This window comes from Pecten maximus, chromosome 7, assembly GCF_902652985.1.
Source record: "Pecten maximus chromosome 7, xPecMax1.1, whole genome shotgun sequence".
Lineage (NCBI taxonomy): Eukaryota > Metazoa > Mollusca > Bivalvia > Pectinida > Pectinidae > Pecten > Pecten maximus.
Genome location: NC_047021.1, coordinates 4,342,306 through 4,358,918, shown reverse-complemented (window position 1 = coordinate 4,358,918; position 16,613 = coordinate 4,342,306). Strand labels below are relative to the sequence as shown.

At 36.6% G+C, this 16,613-nt stretch overlaps 1 protein-coding gene across 2 annotated transcripts in view; it reads right to left on the bottom strand.

The window, feature by feature from the left end:
- Nucleotides 1-11,349, bottom strand: part of LOC117331391 (cadherin-like and PC-esterase domain-containing protein 1) — a 71,846-nt gene extending 60,497 nt beyond the window's left edge. Inside the window, exon 1 of one of the 2 annotated variants that reach the window (XR_004533522.1) lies at nt 10,809-11,349. The gene's annotated coding sequence lies outside the window, so the exon portion shown is untranslated. The remainder of the gene's footprint in view (nt 1-10,808) is intronic. The other variant, XM_033890091.1, reaches the window with a different exon arrangement.
- Nucleotides 11,350-16,613: the final 5,264 nt, after the last annotated feature.

The window sequence follows — 16,613 nt, the reverse complement described above, 5'->3', positions numbered from 1 at the left end:
TCATCCCTCACTTTTACCCTCCTCCCTCACCTTTACCTCGTCCCTCACTTTTACCCTCCTCCCTCACATTTACCCTCCTCCCTCACATTTACCCTCCTCTCTCACATTTACCCTCCTCTCTCACATTTACCCTCCTCCCTCACATTTACCCTCCTCCCTCACCTTTACCTTTATCTCTCACATTTACCCTCCTCCCTCACATTTACCCTCCTCTCTCACCTTTACCCTCCTCCCTCACATTTACCCTCCTCCCTCACATTTACCCTCCTCTCTCACATTTACCCTCCTCTCTCACCTTTACCCTCCTCCCTCACCTTTACCCTCCTCTCTCACCTTTACCCTCATCCCTCACCTTTACCCTCGTCCCTCACCTTTACCCTCCTCCCTCACTTTTACCCTCCTCACTTACCTTTACCCTCCTCCCTCACCTTTACCCTCCTCCCTCACTTTTACCCTCCTCACTTACCTTTACCCTCCTCCCTCACATTTACCCTCCTCCCTCACCTTTACCCTCCTCCCTCACCTTTACCCTCCTCCCTCACATTTACCCTCCTCTGTCACCTTTACCCTCATCCCTCACCTTTACCTCATCCCGCACCTTTACCCTCATCCCTCACTTTTACCCTCATCCCTCACCTTTACCCTCATCCCTCACCTTTACCTCATCCCGCACCTTTACCCTCATCCCTCACCTTTACCCTCCTCCCTCACCTTTACCCTCCTCCCTCACCTTTACCCTCATCCCTCACCTTAACCCTCATCCCTCACCTTTACCCTCATCCCTCACCTTTACCCTCCTCCCTCACCTTTACCCTCCTCCCTCACATTTACCCTCCTCTGTCACCTTTACCCTCATCCCTCACCTTTACCTCATCCCGCACCTTTACCCTCATCCCTCACTTTTACCCTCATCCCTCACCTTTACCCTCATCCCTCACCTTTACCTCATCCCGCACCTTTACCCTCCTCCCTCACATTTACCCTCCTCTGTCACCTTTACCCTCATCCCTCACCTTTACCTCATCCCGCACCTTTACCCTCATCCCTCACTTTTACCCTCATCCCTCACCTTTACCCTCATCCCTCACCTTTACCTCATCCCGCACCTTTACCCTCATCCCTCACCTTTACCCTCCTCCCTCACCTTTACCCTCCTCCCTCACCTTTACCCTCATCCCTCACCTTAACCCTCATCCCTCACCTTTACCCTCATCCCTCACCTTTACCCTCTTCCCTCACCTTTACCCTCCTCCCTCACCTTTACCCTCATCCCTCACCTTAACCCTCATCCCTCACCTTTACCCTCCTCCCTCACCTTTACCCTCATCCCTCACCTTTACCCTCCTCACTTACCTTTACCCTCATCCCTCACATTTACCCTCATCCCTCACCTTTACCCTCATCCCTCATCTTTACCCTCATCCCTCACCTTTACCCTCATCCCTCATCTTTACCCTCATCCCTCACCTTTACCCTCCTCCCTCACCTTTACCCTCATCCCTCACCTTTACCCCTCCTCCCTCACCTTTACCCTCATCCCTCACTTTTACCCTCATCCCTCACCTTTACCCCGAACATTACCTTATAATCAACAATTCCAACATTACCTTATATATCAACATTACCTTACACATCAACATTACCTTACACATCAACATTACCTTACACATCAACATTACCTTACACATCAACATTACCTTATTATCAACACTTCATACAGATTAGAAACTATTAAGACATTATTTCCACCCTTAACATAACAGTCAGATCTATCCATCCACCATGCCGATACTTTAATCACCTTTAAATCCCATTATTCAGAAGCCATTATCACAGATAATTATGAATAAAGGAGATGGGTCAACTTAAGTATCTCTATTATCTATAGTTCCTTATCTCTGTAAAACAAGGACAGAGTTTAATCAGGGAAGTTTTATCTTCTGGAAACAAACCCCCGGTTATAATCATTCTGTAGCCATCAACTCTACACTCAACGTTCTCTCCATAACTTCTGGTATCAGTTCAATCAGACTTCTTGTAGGCAAATATACATAACTGACATTTTTACACAATAGAAATATATACAGAGTACACAATTAAACAATATATAGACAGGTGTACAATATAGAACTATATATAGACAACTGTACAGTATAGAACTATATATAGACAACTGTACAGTATAGAACTATATATAGACAACTGTACAGTATAAAACTATATATAGGCGACTGTACAGTATAGAACTATATATAGACAACTGTACAGTATAGAACTATATATAGACAACTGTACAGTATAGAACTATATATAGACAACTGTACACTATATAACTATATATAGACAACTGTACACTATAGAACTATATATAGACAACTGTACAGTATAGAACTATATATAGACAACTGTACAGTATAAAACTATATATAGGCGACTGTACAGTATAGAACTATATATAGACAACTGTACAGTATAGAACTATATATAGACAACTGTACAGTATAGAACTATATATAGACAACTGTACACTATAGAACTATATATAGACAACTGTACACTATAGAACTATATATAGACAACTGTACAGTATAGAACTATATATAGACAACTGTACAGTATAAAACTATATATAGGCGACTGTACAGTATAGAACTATATATAGACAACTGTACAGTATAGAACTATATATAGACAACTGTACAGTATAGAACTATATATAGACAACTGTACAGTATAGAACTATGAATAGACAACTGTACACTATAGAACTATATATAGACAACTGTATAGTATAGAACTATATATAGACAACTGTACACTATAGAACTATATATAGACAACAGTACAGTATAGAACTATATATAGACAACAGTACAGTATAGAACTATATTTAGACAACTGTACAGTATAGAACTATATATAGACAACTGTACACTATAGAACTATATATAGACAACTGTACACTATAGAACTATATATAGACAACTGTACACAGTATAACTATATATAGACAACTGTACACTATAGAACTATATATAGATGACTGTACACTATAGAACTATATATAGACAACTGTACACTATAGAACTATATATAGACAACTGTACACTATAGAACTATATATAGACAACTGTACATTATAGAACTATATATAGACAACTGTACAGTATAGAACTATATACAGACAACTGTACACTATAGAAATATATATAGATGACTGTACAGTATAGAACTATATATAGACAACTGTACAGTATAGAACTATATATAGACAACTGTACAGTATAGAACTATATATATAGACAACTGTACACAATAGAACTATATATAGACAACTGTATAGTATAGAACTATATATAGACAACTGTACAGTATAGAACTATATATAGACAACTGTACACTATAGAACTATATATAGACAACTGTACACTATAGAACTATGCATAGACAACTGTACACTATAGAACTATATATATAGACAACTGTACACTATAGAACTATATATAGACAACTGTATAGTATAGAACTATATATATAGACAACTGTACACTATAGAACTATATATAGACAACTGTATAGTATAGAACTATATATAGACAACTGTACAGTATAGAACTATATATAGACAACTGTATAGTATAGAACTATATATAGACAACTGTACAGTATAGAACTATATATAGACAACTGTATAGTATAGAACTATATATAGACAACTGTACAGTATAGAACTATATATAGACAACTGGACAGTATAGAACTATGTATAGACAATTTATATGGTATTTCTGTAACTCTGGATGACATGTAAAAACCTTATTGTCAATATACATTATTTTCTGTTTCAGTGAAATAAAAAAGGTCTTATTGAAATCATTTGAACGCCTTAATTAGTTTCTAAAAAATACAGAAATACCACCCAAACTTTACAGATACAGAAATGACAATCACATTCATGTTCAATTTTAAACAAACTCACTTGTCTGTAGTGTAAGGACTGTAAGTGATGGTAGCTCCCTAAGTATCTGTCTATCTAATGGTTTATGTAGCTCCCTATGTATCTGTCTATCTAATGGTTTATACCTGTCCGTGGAGACGACTCTTCGTACAGGTATAACAACAAGTCCCAAACATCACCCCAGGCTAATGATTCTCTCTCTACTCCAGTACAATGATAAATTTAATTTCCGTACTGCGGTATGTTACCTGTATATAGGTGTTGATCATACCTGTAAAAAACTCTCAGGTAAACTGGTTTGTTACCGTTAGTGTTGCCCCTAAATAAAGATATTCGTATAGATGATCAATCTTGTAGATTGTACTGATCTGGAAGGGATGTCCCAGAGGGGAAAGCTTGGGTCATTTTGACATTAGAGCGTACTTTCAATATTGTAAATATCAACATCTACCACTGCCTCCTCCCAGGTACTGACGGTAGCCCAGTTAACTCACATTAACAACTCCAGCAAAGATACTTCTTAAGGCATTTATAGATAGGCGGTAGTTATAGACAGGTGGTAGTTATAGACAGGCGGTAGTTATAGACAGGTGGTAGTTATAGACAGGTGGTAGATATAGACAGGTGGTAGATATAGACAGGTGGTAGTTATAGACAGGTGGTAGATATAGACAGATGTTAGTTATAGACAGGTGGTAGATATAGACAGATGTTAGTTATAGACAGGTGGTAGATATAGACAGGCGGTAGTTATTAAGACAGGTGGTAGATATAGACAGGTGGTAAATATAGACAGGTGGTAGATTTAGACAGGTGGTAGATTTAGACAGGTGGAAGTTATAAACAGGCGGTAGTTATAGACAGGTGGTAGTTATAGACAGGTGGTAGTTATAGACAGGTGGTAGTTATAGACAGGTGGTAGATATAGACAGGTCGGTAGTTTAGACAGTGGTAGTGTATAGACAGGGCAGTAGAATATAGACAGGTGGAAGTTATAGGACAGGTGGTGGGTAGATATAGACAAGGTGGGTAGATATAGACAGGTGGAAGTCATAGACAGGTGGTAGATATAGGACAGGTCGTAGTATAGACAGGTCGGTAGTGGTGGTGTTAGTTATAGACAGGCAGAGTAGATATAGAAGGTGAAGTTATAATCAGTTATAATCAGGCTGGGTACTTATTAGACAGGTGTGGTAGTATAGACACGGTGGTTAGTTATAGACAGGTGGTAGTTATAGACAGGTGGTAGATATAGACGTGTGGTAGTTATAGACAGGTGGTAGATATAGACAGGTGGTAGATATAGACAGGTGGTAGATATAGACAGGTGGTAGATATAGACGTGTGGTAGATATAGACAGGTGGTAGTTATAGACAGGTGGTATTTATAGACAGGTGGTAGATATAGACAGGCGGTATATATAGACAGGTGGTAGTTATAGACAGGTGGTAGATATAGACAGGTGGTAGTTGTATAGAGGTGGTAGTTATAGACAGGTGGTAGTTATAGACAGGTGGTAGATATAGACAGGTGGTAGTTATAGACAGGTGGTAGATATAGACAGGTGGTAGATATAGACAGGTGGTAGATATAGACGTGTGGTAGATATAGACAGGTGGTAGTTATAGACAGGTGGTAGTTATAGACAGGTGGTAGGTATAGACATGTGGTAGATATAGACAGGTGGTAGATATAGACGTGTGGTAGATATAGACAGGTGGTAGTTATAGACAGGTGGTAGATATAGACGTGTGGTAGGTATAGACAGGTGGTAGTTATAGACAGGTGGTAGATATAGACAGATGTTAGTTATAGACAGGTGGTAGTTATAGACAGGTGGTAGATATAGACAGATGTTAGTTATAGACAGGTGGTAGATATAGACAGATGTTAGTTATAGACAGGTGGTAGATATAGACGTGTGGTAGGTATAGACAGGTGGTAGTTATAGACAGGTGGTAGTTATAGACAGATGGTAGACATAGACAGGTGGTAGTTATAGACAGGTGGTAGTTATAGACAGGTGGTAGTTATAGACAGGTGGTAGATATAGACAGATGTTAGTTATAGACAGGTGGTAGATATAGACAGGTGGTAGATATAGACGTGTGGTAGGTATAGACAGGTGGTAGTTATAGACAGGTGGTAGTTATAGACAGATGGTAGATATAGACAGGTGGTAGTTATAGACAGGTTGTAGTTATAGACAGGTGGTAGATATAGACAGGTGGTAGTTGTATAGAGGTGGTAGTTATAGACAGGTGGTAGTTATAGACAGGTGGTAGATATAGACAGGTGGTAGTTATAGACAGGTGGTAGATATAGACAGGTGGTAGATATAGACAGGTGGTAGATATAGACGTGTGGTTGATATAGACAGGTGGTAGTTATAGACAGGTGGTAGTTATAGACAGGTGGTAGGTATAGACATGTGGTAGATATAGACAGGTGGTAGATATAGACGTGTGGTAGATATAGACAGGTGGTAGTTATAGACAGGTGGTAGATATAGACGTGTGGTAGGTATAGACAGGTGGTAGTTATAGACAGGTGGTAGTTATAGACAGGTGGTAGATATAGACAGGTGTTAGTTATAGACAGGTGGTAGTTATAGACAGGTGGTAGTTATAGACAGGTGGTAGATATAGACAGATGTTAGTTATAGACAGGTGGTAGATATAGACAGATGTTAGTTATAGACAGGTGGTAGATATAGACGTGTGGTAGGTATAGACAGGTGGTAGTTATAGACAGGTGGTAGTTATAGACAGATGGTAGATATAGACAGGTGGTAGTTATAGACAGGTGGTAGTTATAGACAGGTGGTAGATATAGACAGATGTTAGTTATAGACAGGTGGTAGATATAGACAGGTGGTAGATATAGACAGATGTTAGTTATAGACAGGTTGTAGTTATAGACAGGTGGTAGGTACAGACAGGTAGAAGTTATAGACAGGTGGTAGTTAAAGACAGGACTACCAATGATGTACCAGATTGTCTCTATATGACAATACCAGATTATATTACAGAATTATAACACTGTACCGAGTAACAGTCAACAAGACACATCATTAATATACAGCTTCATAGTAATACAATACATGCATTCACAAAGTAGATTTTTCTATTCAAAATGAGGTATGCTAAACGTATATGTTAACTCAAATGACAACTTGGATTCATAATGCTGTTTGTAATATTACAGATGAAATTAAGCTGTGCTAACTAATTATATTGCAAGAAGTTTATGTTGTAAAGCACATTTGTTTATAAAAACCATGGTTCATTAATGACATGTTACCTGCCTTAATGAGTCCAAGTCACCACACCTGTACAGGTGAAATATCCATAAACAGCCTTCAGTTAGTATGGAACCTGTTACTGTCCCAACAAATACTGTACCACCAAATCAGAGATTTATTTACATATAATTATGTAGAATTGTACTTCTCGTTGTTATATAGCTATAACAAAGGTCTGTTATTGACAGCTCACAGGTTCCCTAATTAACGACTAACTGTATAATTAGGCCCTGATCATATTCTGTTATCATATAGTCATCATCAGCAGCTGTGACTTTTCAGTATTATACTAATATATTAGTATACCCAGTATTATATATATATATATATATACATTTGTATGTAAAACCCAGTATTATACTAATATATATACATTTGTATGTAAAACCCAGTATTATATATATATATACATTTGTATGTAAAACCCAGTATTATATATATATACACATTTGTATGTAAAACCCAGTATTATATATATATATATACATTTGTATGTAAAACCCAGTATTATATATATATATACATTTGTATGTAAAACCCAGTATTATATATATATATACATTTGTATGTAAAACCCAGTATTATATATATATATATACATTTGTATGTAAAACCCAGTATTATATATATATATACATTTGTATGTAAAACCCAGTATTATACTAATATATACATTTGTATGTAAAACCCAGTATTATACTAATATATACATTTGTATGTAAAACCCAGTATTATATATATATACATTTGTATGTAAAACCTAGTATTATACTAATATATACATTTGTATGTAAAACCTAGTATTATATATATATATATATACATTTGTATGTAAAACCCAGTATTATATATATATATATATATATATACATTTGTATGTAAAACCCAGTATTATATATATATATACACATTTGTATGTAAAACCTAGTATTATATATATGTACATTTGTATGTAAAACCTAGTATTATATATATATATATATATACATTTGTATGTAAAACCCAGTATTATATATATATATATATATATATATATACATTTGTATGTAAAACCCAGTATTATATATATATATATATATATATATACATTTGTATGTAAAACCCAGTATTATATATATATACACATTTGTATGTAAAACCCAGTATTATATATATATACACATTTGTATGTAAAACCCAGTATTATATATATATATACATTTGTATGTAAAACCCAGTATTATATATATATATACATTTGTATGTAAAACCCAGTATTATATATATATACACATTTGTATGTAAAACCCAGTATTATATATATATATACATTTGTATGTAAAACCCAGTATTATACTAATATATACATTTGTATGTAAAACCCAGTATTATATATATATATACATTTGTATGTAAAACCCAGTATTATATATATATATACATTTGTATGTAAAACCCAGTATTATATATATATATACATTTGTATGTAAAACCCAGTATTATATATATATACACATTTGTATGTAAAACCCAGTATTATATATATATATACATTTGTATGTAAAACCCAGTATTATACTAATATATACATTTGTATGTAAAAGCCAGTATTATACTTATGTATACATTTGTATGTAAAACTCAGTATTATACTAATGTATACATTTGTATGTAAAACCCAGTATTACAAATGTATATATATATACTGCAATGGAAAATATGGCACAATACAACATCTATGGGAACTCATAGACCAGTGATTGAAATATCTATTTCAGTCTATACAAAGTCAATGGATATGTTGACAAAACTGCTCAATGGCCAAGCAATGTAACAAAGACTTATCTAACATGAACTAGCTACTCTGTCAATGGCCAAGCAATGTAAAACTCACCAAAAACTCTCCAGCACGTCTGGTAATATCTCACTAAACGTCTGGTAATATCTCACTAAACGTCTGGTAATATCTCACTAAACGTCTGGTAATATCTCACTAAATGTCTGGTAATATCTCACTAAACGTCTGGTAATATCTCACTAAATGTCTGGTAATATCTCACTAAACGTCTGGTAATATCTCACTAAACGTCTGGTAATATCTCACTAAACGTGTGGTAATATCTCACTAAACGCCTGGTAATATCTCACTAAACGCCTGGTAATATCTCACTAAACGTCTGGTAATATTTCACTAAACGCCTGGTAATATCTCACTAAACGTCTGGTAATATCTCACTAAACGCCTGGTAATATCTCACTAAACGCCTGGTAATATCTCACTAAACGCCTGGTAATATCTCACTAAACGCCTGGTAATATCTCACTAAACGTCTGGTAATATCTCACTAAACGTCTGGTAATATCTCACTAAACGTCTGGTAATATCTCACTAAACGGTAAACTGGAATAATATCCGATATCACTTACTAGAAACCTCCGGTTAAACAATTGTCAATAGGAAGGTTTGAGGAATATGTTTAAACGTTGTATACAGCCTGCCTGACTGTACAGCTACACTGAATTGTCTTCACTAGTATATACTGTATTACAACATGACACAGTTACAGAATCTGGTGACATATTCCACAAAAGGTAAATGGGCTCTAATAAATGGTCCCATTTATAAAACATTCTGATACTTTTCACTGTTAAGTTCTTATTAAAACAAAGTTTGACAGCTTGAATAACCATAGTTGATATTTCTACTGAAGTAGGTTCTTAATTTTGAATCAGAATTGCAAAAGTTTGACAAATTAAAATATATATATTTCTACTGAAGTTTGACACCTTAATTTTGAAATCAGCATTGTAAATTTGTCTGAAGTTTAATTGACATCTTAAATCAGCATAAGTTAATATTTCTACTGAACTTTGACATCTTAGAAGTTTGACATTTTAAATAAGCATTAAAGTTAATGTTTCTACTGAAGTTTGACATCTTAAATCACCATACGGTAAGTTAATATTAATCTACTGAAGTTTGACATCTTAATTATAAATAAGCATAGTAAAAGTTTGACAAGTTAAAGTTAATATTTCTTCTGAAGTTTGACATCTTAAATCAGCATAAGTAAATATTTCTACTGAAGTTTGACATCTTAAATCAGAATAAGTAAATGTTTCTACTGAAGTTTGACATCTTAATTATAAATAAGCATAGTAAAAGTTTGTCAAGTTAAAGTTCATATTTCTTCTGAAGTTTGACATCTTTATCATAAATTAGCATGGTAAAAGTTTGACAAGTTAAAGTTCATATTTCTACTGAAGTATGACATCTTCATCATAAATTAGCATAGTAAACGCTTAACAAGTTAAATAATCACAGTTAATTTCTACTGAAGTTTTATACACTTACCTCAAATTGTATCTCATGGAGAAAATGGCAACAAAACCAGGTTACGCTGTACATACATTTTGTTTACAATATGTAACCAAACCTTGTACTGCCTCAGTCTCAGAGATATCCCCTATATATTTTACATGTATTGAACTTGTAGTACATGTCAAGGTCTCTACTACAATACTAAATTGTATATAACTACAGGTTTTTGATGTTTCCAACTCACCTTTTTATCAGGTTTTCACTTTATAACACACTTCCAGCTGAGCTCTGAGGTTACATCTCCTTAACACTGCAGTCACAATTCCAGATCCCATTCAAACTTCTAAATTCACTCACAGTGGTTTGTTTTTCACATGCTGAGCTCGTAATCCCGCAATAATTGAAAGATAGCAATCAATCCTTGTTATAGCTGAGATCACCTGTAAAAGTGTAGATCACAATGAAATCCAGGTAAAACACCAAATGACTACCTGTAGAAAACAATTTCTCCTAATTCAGGTAAGGAGCTAGCTGTCACAAACACAACTGTGTGTAGAGCTAATCAGTGTGAGGATGGCAAGTGTGTGACAGTATGGCCCAGTGTCACTCAGGAGCTGTCATTAACAGATCTGGTGTCCAGACATGGAATACTCTTTAGGACCTCGTAGGACTGCTGCTGTGGGCAGTGAGATCAGTCTTCTACAGGATTAGTTAACTGTCAGCTGTGAGATCAGTCTCCTATACTAGGACTAGTTAACTGTCAGCTGTGAGATCAGTCTCCTATATAGGACTAGTTAACTGTCAGCTGTGAGATCAGTCACCTATACTAGGACTAGTTAACTGTCAGCTGTGAGATCAGTCTCCTATATAGAACTAGTTAACTGTCAGCTGTGAGATGAGTCTCCTATACTAGGACTAGTTAACTGTCAGATCTGAGATCAGTCTCCTATATAGAACTAGTTAACTGTCAGCTGTGAGATCAGTCTCCTATATAGGACTAGTTAACTGTCAGATCTGAGATCAGTCTCCTATACTAGGACTAGTTAACTGTCAGCTGTGAGATCAGTCTCCTATACTAGGACTAGTTAACTGTCAGATCTGAGATCAGTCTCCTATACTAGGACTAGTTAACTGTTAGCTGTGAGATCAGTCTCCTATATAGAACTAGTTAACTGTCAGGGCCAGGACCAATGTGTCTCCTACCTGTCAGGGCCAGGACCAATGTGTCTCCTACCTGTCAGGGTCAGGACCAATGTGTCTCCTAGCTAGCTGTCAGGACCAGGACCAATGTGTCTCCTAGCTAGCTGTCAGGGTCAGGACCAATGTGTCTCCTAGCTAGCTGTCAGGGTCAGGACCAATGTGTCTCCTAGCTAGCTGTCAGGACCAGGACCATGTGTCTCCTAGCTGTCAGGACCAGGACCAATGTGTCTCCTAGCTAGCTGTCAGGGTCAGGACCAATGTGTCTCCTAGCTAACTGTCAGGGCCAGGACCATGTGTCTCCTAGCTAGCTGTCAGGACCAGGACCAATGTGTCTCCTAGCTAGCTGTCAGGGTCAGGACCAATGTGTCTCCTAGCTAGCTGTCAGGACCAGGACCATGTGTCTCCTAACTGTCAGGGCCAGGAACAATTCGTCTCCTAACTGTCAGGGCTAGGATCATGCGTCTCCTAACTGTCAGGGCCAGGACCATGCGTCTCCTAACTGTCAGGGCCAGGACTACCTCTGCAGGAGAAGCTACCTGCTTGACTTCCTCACAGCTTGGCCACACACTTCACACAGTGATCCCCTAATCTTTCAACACTATCTTTGGTTTTTTTCCTTAAACAAATCACCGAAAAAAGATATACATTAAGTAAGCTGTAGGCCTCAGCCTCACTAATCTGCTGTCCCTTATGTTTATAAACCATACCACAGTCTAACCTACCCATACGTTTGTTTTTGTTATGTATAAACACCTAAGACATAATTCTGATTATATATCCACACAGACTGAGAGGTTACTGGAATACAGATAACAAGCTGTATTGAGATCTCCTATATATCCCTGGGCCTTTACCTCCACATCACCACAAATAACGAGGGGAAAGCCAAGAGTGTGTCACATTTACCTGACAATTTAAAGGTTGTGATAAAGTTAAATAACACATTTCCTCCAGAAAATTGCCTGTTTACTTAACAAATTTCCCTGGTTTTTGATCAATTGTTATTTCAAATCCTCGGGTATAGACCGAAGTGTTTACCCTGTTAAAGGATGACAAAGACCTGTCCATTTTGTCCTAATGTCATATCGAGGCTAAGTAGGAGTGACCCTATGAATACCTTGACCATTACATTGTAACCCCCACTTTACCCTATAGTCTAGGAAATCAAAGGTTTATATATATATATTACTACATGTAATCAAACTGGACACCTCCCAGTCATGCCCCATTACCCTCAGCCCTACAGACAGTTGACCCTCAGCCCTACAGACAGTTGACCCTCAGCCCTACAGACAGTCATAATAACTCAGGTTTAACTGGCACAATGACTGCTGAACATAAAAATGTTCAACCAATTCAGTTTATTTCTCCAGAAAACATTTTCATGGCCATAAACAGAAAACAATAGTAAGAATATGTCCAGGATCACCAGAAAGATACCTCTGAAGGCATGTGGTCAGTACTCTGTCCATGTACTTCAATCTACCTGTGGTCAGTCTGTCCATGTACATGTACTTCAATTCAATCTACCTGTGGTCAGTCTGTCCATGTACTTCAATCTACCAGTGGTCAGTCTGTCCATGTAAATAAGTGTACTTCAATCAACCAGTGGTCAGTCTGTGCATGTACTCCAATCTACCAGTGGTCAGTCTGTTCATGTACTTCAATCTACCAGTGGTCAGTCTGTGCATGTACTCCAATCTACCAGTGGTCAGTCTGTGCATGTACTCCAATCTACCAGTGGTCAGTCTGTGCATGTACTTCAATCTACCAGTGGTCAGTCTGCTCATGTACTTCAATCTACCAGTGGTCAGTCTGTGCATGTACTTCAATCTACCTGTGGTCAGTCTGCACATGTACTTCAATCTACCAGTGGTCAGTCTGTGCATGTACTCCAATCTACCAGTGGTCACTCTGTCCATGTACTTCAATCTACCAGTGGTCAGTCTGTGCATGTACTCCAATCTACCAGTGGTCACTCTGTCCATGTACTTCAATCTACCTGTGGTCAGTCTGTTCATGTACTTCAATCTACCAGTGGTCACTCTGTCCATGTTCTTCAATCTACCAGTGGTCAGTCTGTCCATGTACTTCAATCTACCTGTGGTCAGTCTGTTCATGTACTTCAATCTACCAGTGGTCACTCTGTCCATGTTCTTCAATCTACCAGTGGTCAGTCTGCCCATGTACTTCAATCTACCAGTGGTCACTCTGTCCATGTACTTCAATCTACCAGTGAGCAACACTATATAGTGTTTTGATATACCTCAGAAAATGCACCATTGGAGTCCACTGTTCTTAAGTACATTTGTATATTGTGACTGATAAGTTTAACAGTGAGATTAGAAAGTTTAACCTCCATGTTGGTGTTAGTTCAGTGAGACTGTACTATAAAGTAATCCATGTGATATATTAGTGATCCACATTGCTCAGTACACAATCCTGAATCTATGAAGATATATAGCTCACTTCAATCTTTTTTTACATTATCATAAAAATGGCTGTATTCCTGACACTAATTAACCTCGTTAAGACCCCAATACCTTATACACTTACAGGTGTTCAATATCATATCGAGGCATGTTAGTGTTGTAATCACACAATGACAGATAGCAGCACTTACGACCTTTGAACCCTTTACATTTCATCAAAAGTTCCCCTTTTTCAAAACAGTTTTTGCCACTTTAGATATGTATATGGAATCTTAAAATATGTTTAAAGATTTCAACTTTGTTGATTACTTTCTGGGAAGGTGTTGATACTATCTTACACAGACCAGTTGTCAGCTTCAAGGATGTTAGACTGATTGTCAACAAGCAGGAATGTTAATATGAACTGTTGGGAGTCCCACTTCAGCAGCGAACAAAGTATAATAACATTACGGAGACCTCCCCGCCAGGCCTACTCAAACTTTTTATGATAAAATTTTAAAAGTGTAATAAACTGTATGTTAACACATCTTTAAAAAAAACTCATAGAAAGTAAAACAGACATAAATGTTGTGTTAGTCGGTTGTGTGTATACACTAATCAGGCCCTTATATAAGTGTATGTGGTGGGATGGTGTTAAATCTTAAGGCTATACATTTACAATTGCAAATAAGACCTACATCTAAATATATCAGAGTGCTCAGTGATATCTATCGTGTGAGCTGAATACATACAAAACTGCAGTTGTAAACAAATTTCCCCAAAATATTCTTATATAAAAAGGAAATGCTTAAATGACTGAAAGCATATCAAGTAAAAAGGCAATAAATTCCACAAAGCCTTAGGAGAGACAGGAAAATAAATCTTACATAGTCCTGGGAGAAACAGGAAAATAAATCTTACATAGTCCTGGGAGAAACAGGAAAATAAATCTTACATAGTCCTGGGAGAAACAGGAAAATAAATTCAACAAAGTCTTACAAGAGACAGAAAAATAAATTTCACAAAGTCTTACAAGAGACAGGAAAACAAATTAAACAAAGTCTTACAAGAGACAGGAAAACAAATTCAACAAAGTCTTAAAAATACAAGAGACAGGAAAATAAATTCAACAAAGTCTTACGAGAGACAGGAAAATAAATTCAACAAAGTCTTACGAGAGACAGGAAAAAAAATTCAACAAAGTCTTACGAGAGACAGGAAAATAAATTCCATGCACCTTCTGTAAGGAAGCACTGTTATGTAATAATGAAGTTGAGTTAATTCTGCTCAGAGAACTGAAAATCATAGTAATACTGACCTTGACCTTTGACCTTCAGTTACAATTAATTATTTTATTTTTAGTACAGACATATTGTATGAAGATCAAGTTTGAATGGCCCACAGTTAGTCAAGTTACTGCACAGAAATAACTTTTCTATTTATAGTAACAATGACCTTGATGTTTAACCTTCACATATCAAAAGCAATACCAAACATGGCTTAAAGGAAACACTGTTGAGATTGGTGGATCCAAGGGAATTATTAGTGATCCTAGGAAGGTCTGGACGATGATCACACAATTAAATGGGCTAAATAAAGACAGAAATCATATACCTACACTGTATTTACTAAAAATCTGAACATCATTCTTTACTTATTTCATCTTATACCATAATCAATTGGGTAAAACCTATTAAAACTCTAAACATTAAACCCCTATAGTGACTCAGCCAAATTGACTTGTTTATAGAGCTGCTAATCAAATCGGTGACCTGTGTTAAGCTAGGACTGACCACATCAGATACTCCCCCAAGGTGTTCTGGAATAGATAATATCTAATTACAGACTGTGTGCACTGACTGGTACTTTCAAAATTTACACTTCAAAAAGTTTTGTTATAATCTAGTCAGCTCCATCTGATTTCTCATACAAACACAGTGCCCGCAGAACTCCATTGTTGTAGACTGAGCTGATTATATCAGATAGACATACACTATTGTCTTGATTTCTTACTTTTTTTTTACTATAATTAATTATAACTAATAGACCTTCTCCCTAACTTTGTGTTAATGCATGATGTACTGAACAAGTCTGGTTATACATATTTTACAAATTTCCAGGCAATTTTTGAGATACACACAAGGTCTAAAAGTGAGAATATATGTTCCATGTATGAGATATGAACATTCAGTATCATACCTCAACTAGTCAGGACTCCCTATCAGGTCAGTATCATACCACAACTAGTCAGGACTCCCTATCAGGTCAGTATCATACCTCAACTAGTCAGGACTCCCTATCATACCTCAACTAGTCAGGACTCCCTATCAGGTCTGTATCATACCACAACTAGTCAGGACTCCCTATCAGGTCAGTATCATACCTCAACTAGTCAGGACTCCCTATCAGGTCAGTATCATACCTCAACTAGTCAGGAC